Here is a 5,636-nt window from a genome sequence, read left to right as displayed (position 1 = left end):
ATTTTTCAAATGTTTAGAATTATATATATATATATATATATATATATATATATATATATATATATATATATATATATATATATATATATATATATATATATATATATATATATATATATAAACTTTGTCACTAATTAAGGCCCTTGCCACATGTCCAAGCCAAAAGAAGAAAACAAAATATCATGTAGAGTCTTAAACAAGCATGCAAGGCATCTAGATAGGAATAATAAAAAGCTTTTCCAAAGAATCGATCTAAAGCAATGACCAAAAGCCTAGCTTAGCTAAAGAATATACATATGTCTAAAGATACCAAATAAATATAATACGATTACCATCGAATCCCAAGAAACACCTTTTGCGCAATCATCGTTAACAAGAAAAGAACAAAAGAAAAAACACCCATAAAAGCATATAAAACATGATCTAAAGACAATTAGACACATACCCTTTGACCTTACCCTAAAAAAACAGTAAAAATGGCTAATGATATAATAAGATCGATGATGTATTCTGTTATGATATTGAACGTCGTGATTTTGGAAATCTATTACAGGGATATATATAAAGACGCTGTCAACGATGCTTCAATCATTGGTATATATCCTTCTTTCTCCCACAACCACACTTACAAATACAATGCATGCATGCAAAATACTAGCTAGGGTTCTAACTTGTAACGTTTGTATATATGTATCAATAGGTTCAAGGTCTGATTTTCTGAAGGAATTAATATCACCAATTGACTTTTCCAATGCAATGATAGGCTTCGGTATAGCTTTTTTTGGTGCGGCTGTTGTATATTTAGCATCAAACTCATCTCAAAGAAACGATTATATTTCCCAATTAATCATGTGGCTAGTAGAAGTATCGTTCGCTACTACCATACTGGGTCTCGCTCTTAATGCCATGGGGTATCTTTTAGTACTCTAAATATTAATGGTGTTTTTATTCAATATGACATGACCATATATACGTGGACAAAATATTTTCTAATTTTCCAAAAGGTTGAATAAACGTAACATATATGATTTTCTTTTACAACAGATAAATATTAAGTTCACAGTTAACAAAACAATTTACAGAAAAAATAATACATATACACTTCGTATTTTCTTTTCCATGAGTAGGGTGTAATTGAGTCGAGCCAGTTTGTGAGATATTTGAAACCAACTCAAAATCGACTCAGTTCAAGTCGAGTCATGTGTTAAAATATACAGTTTGTGAAACTCGTGAGCTTAATCGAGCTTAGTCATATTTATACTTCTATGCTTAGTTGTATTTCTACAATTTAATGTGATTTTATCTTTTTAATAATTAGTGAAGTCGAATTGAGTTTGAAATTGAGGCGGAAGTCCAGTTTTGAGCCTGATCTTTTAATTAGTCGAGTAGGTTTCAAATTTGGCAATACTCGGTTGACTCAATTGGGCTCGATTACACCCGTATCCATGAGTCTAAAAGAAGACGTGAAGATAAAACTTAGTACTATTACTTTTATTTTCTCTTAAAGAAAGTACATCTTAAAATGTACTTTATGAAATTTTACATAATGCTAACCTAACTTTTCCCATTTGTAATTTTCAGAAAACGATGGAGCAATATACAGTCCGTTTAGTAACTCAATTCAATTCGCGTATCAATGCAATAGAATTAAAAAGGTGGCTACAAATTTATGTCTTGGAGACTTGATTTCTTATTTTTCATTTTCTGTTACATAATTTATACGATGCAAATTATACAATTGTATTTATGGAATTTATAACAATAATAAATAAATAAAGCCTCACGTTTCTTTTTATGTATGTGTTGCCACCGCAATTATGGTGGTCTTTTAGTGATCATATCAATAAAATTAAACAGTTTTAAAAAAAGTTATAACCCAAGTTTTAATGTGGTGATCGATCGTTCTAGAAAAATATTCATTGAAATTAATTTTATTTAATTATAGTAACTTTATTAAGAACTTATAATAACTACTTAAGCTATTATTAATTTATTATGGGTTATATAAGTATTGTTTAACGTTTATATAATAGTAATAATAGCTAGACTATTAATTAGTTTTGACGAATAATAGACTAAACTTTAGTGGTAATAATACTAAGTTTCGTCAAAAGAAATTATTTTTTAAGAAACGAAGCGTTGTCCGAGTTCGGAATCACCATCTTACCAAGTTAGTGCATGACTCCTTTCATTTTACACGTAGATATGAAATATTTAATATAAATTACGTGTTATGTGTGCATATTTTTATACACGTTTTAACTACGCACCTGATGACGACCAAGTTCATGACCTGAACAAGCTTGGTTCATGATGTGAATAGCGAAATTCAGCCGTATAAATAGAAATCGAAGGCAACCGATTTTGGTTGCTAATTTCTCAACCTCTCTCCTACTTTTCTCATCATTAAGCCTACTTTTAGCGCCTACGAAGTCTCGGTATCATCCCGATACCCGAAGCAAGGCTCGAAGCCACGAAGATCCTGAGAAAAAGAGTTTTCGAGCCGAAACTCTACCCGCGAGAAGCCTGGTTTTTTAACATATCCCGGTTTCATCGAAGAATATTACTTTAAGAGCCGTAGTGTTGTCCGATCATCGTCTTATCAGGTGAGTGTATAGTCCCTTTCATCTTACACATAGACATGAAGTATTTTATAAAATACGTGCTATGGGTATATATATATATATATATATATATATATATATATATATATATATATATATATATATATAATTTGTTTATTAAGATAGATCAGATATACTCGATCCGGGAATATAGATTAGGTAAGGAGGTAATTTTAGATCTGGGAGTACGGATTATTTATTTTTGAACTATGTGTTCATCCGATAAGGTATCATGTGCATAGTCCCTTTCATGAACATGATTTTAATACAAGTAATGATTAAAGTATTAAATATATATGTTTGTAAAATATTTGTTGTTTCCCGAAATATGTGTTAGATATATATTTGATGATATACAACGTGCAAACCAATTATGGTTCAATATGTGTTAAGATGTGTATATATGATATTATTACTAAAACTTTGTGTTAAGTATACACTAGTCGCATCCTATTTTACTTATTTTGAAAACCATTTAAAATTATTTTGAAAACCTGTTCTTGATTTGAGACTGGATTCACATGACTGTTCCTCTAATTCACTCAAACGAAGGCTCTGATACCAACTTGTAACACCCATATTATTCAAGCCAATTTAAAACTTTTTAAAAAAATTTAAAGCCATTAAGTTATTACAATTTGTTTTCAAAAGAGTTTAAGCATCAGAGTATCCCCAGAATCAATCATGAAGATATGAGGAGGTGCACGATCACGCCTTCGCCTTCCCGCGATCATCAAAAGTACCTGAAACAAAATCAACAATTGTAAGCCCGAAGCTTAGTGAGTTTCCCCAAAATACCAACGCCATACAAGTATAATCATATCATATAACAAATATAGACATCGTGCATAATGAGCCTTCAGCATGACTGGACCGCCTCCTGCGGGCCTACAACCTATGTGGACCACTCTCGAGCCTTCGGCATAACTGGACCGCCTCTTACAGGCCTACAGCCTATCCGGACCAATCGTCGGGCCTTCAGCATGAATGGACCGCCTCCTACGAGCCTACAACCTATCCGAACCGCCCCGGGTATGTTGGCCTCAACCGCACAAAGCAGGACACCACCTCAACCCAACCCATCCATGTATGTCGACATATAATAGCACATAATCAAGCAATAAGCACAAATCATACTAACTGCTAAGCATAGCACCATTCTATCTATCAAGGTACCAATCCAACAGATCATAACCGCATAACACCCTAAGTAACAGGGTATCAATCTAACTGATCATAAATATGAAACACATACTAAATTCGGGATAAAATCCCAAGGGACCGACCTAGTGTCATAGACCCTGTTGGTATAGTGAGGAGAACTCACCTTGGACCATTGAAACACTGCTGGTACCCTTCTGACTACTATCTGATAATCTCCGCACCGCTGCTCCTCTAACGCCTCGAACTATCAATGCCAAAAAAACACTTAGCCCCAAAGCAATATCCTTCTAAGGGTAGATTGACCATTTTACCCTTAACCCAATCTGGTCCATGACTAAGGTCCAAAACCATAACATGAAAAGCCCATTCTGAAGCCCACTAATGGCCTAATTTGCTAAATTGGACCCAAACCATTAATAGGCCTCACCCTAAGCCCAAATTATATTCCTTGACCCATATAATATGATTTTTGAGGGCCCACGATGGCCTAAATACCCTAACATGCCCCAAACCATGGCCCAAAAACTCATGATCCATACAGACAGATTACGCCCGTACCCCCCATGTACGCTAGGCGTAAAGGCAAAAGGCGAGTACGCTAGGCGTTCCACAATTTACGTTGGGCGTACGCGCGTTTGAACAAAAATCCTTCCACGTGCTTAATGGCTTACGCACTTCAGCCCATATGCCAAATCCAGTGACAAAAAGGGCCTAGGACTTATAAAGTATCAATCTTTATCCTTTTGGACGTCCATAAAGCTCTTAACTCAAGGTCTTAACCCGTTATGACCTTCCTACTTCATACATAGGACAACCAAAACCATTGGAACCTCATTTTTCTCACTCAAGACCTCTCCTATGGTCTGAAAGGACAACTTATCTTTACCAAAACACATCATGCATCATAATGGGATTTTTGGGACAAGAAATGGTGTCAAAACTTCACCACACTTAGATCTAACCAAAATAAATGTCAAGCAAGAAGCTTTATACCTTCAAGTGGTTGAAAAGGGTGATGCTCTCTCGAATCTACAAGCTCCAGCCACCAAGTTTCCTTCTTTGCCAACCTCTTCATTCTTCTTCTAAGCTTTTCTTTGCCAAACTAAGCTCCACAAGGCCAAACACACCCAACAATGTAGATGGAACGACTATCATGGTTTTCTGAGGATAAGGGAACAGATAAGGAGGCTAGAGTTGATCCCTTATGTTCTTTAAATAGTGCCTGGCCCTAAAATTAGGGTTTTATGACTCTGAGCGTACGCTGGGCGTACGCGTCCTTGTACCCGCGATCATTCACTCTATTACGTTGGGCGTAACCCAGCCTACGCTGGGTGTACCCATGTGTGTCCCAATGCATGCATGGCCTTTCCTCGTCAACTTTTCCATTAAGTGCCATAAATGTCAATATCTTCAAAGTGTCATAACTCCTTTATTCTAAGTCCGTTTCCGACAAACTTTATATCCACGAAAACGTGGCGATAAGCCCTACGCTTCTAGCAACACGCCCCGGTCCGAAACCTCCTCGAATGAAACACGTTGCCCCTAAAATACCGAAACTCCCTTACTCTTGATCTTGGGAATCCATAAATAATTAATTTTAGAACGGGGGGTTACACATCAATATCATACACATCATATAAATAAAAACCATGGAGAAGAAATCATACCCGTCACCACATCGGGTGCGGAAAGTGCCTCCTTGGTAGTAAACTGGAAGGCTCGAATCCTCATCACTAGAACCTCTGCCTTGCTCTTCCGGCCATCTGTAATCCGTAGGGTCGCTGGAGCTGGCGCCTTCACTGGCGTTGTTACTGCTGTCAACTAGGGGTAATTGGCCTTTATCTGGAC

At 36.1% G+C, this 5,636-nt stretch overlaps 1 long non-coding RNA gene across 1 annotated transcript; it reads left to right on the top strand.

Annotated features, from left to right (window-relative positions):
* Positions 1-424: 424 nt before the first annotated feature.
* LOC145005870 (uncharacterized) lies at positions 425-1,795 on the top strand. The gene is made up of 3 exons (XR_013662696.1): positions 425-594; positions 701-911; positions 1,582-1,795. It is a non-coding gene; the product is annotated as an uncharacterized LOC145005870 (long non-coding RNA).
* The last annotated feature ends 3,841 nt before the right edge of the window (positions 1,796-5,636 follow it).

This window comes from Lactuca saligna, chromosome 7 (assembly GCF_052625555.1).
Source record: "Lactuca saligna cultivar CGN05327 chromosome 7, ASM5262555v1, whole genome shotgun sequence".
NCBI classification, from domain to species: domain Eukaryota; kingdom Viridiplantae; phylum Streptophyta; class Magnoliopsida; order Asterales; family Asteraceae; genus Lactuca; species Lactuca saligna.
The sequence above is the reverse complement of the archived record's forward strand: the minus strand, read 5'-3'. Positions and strand labels throughout refer to the sequence as shown.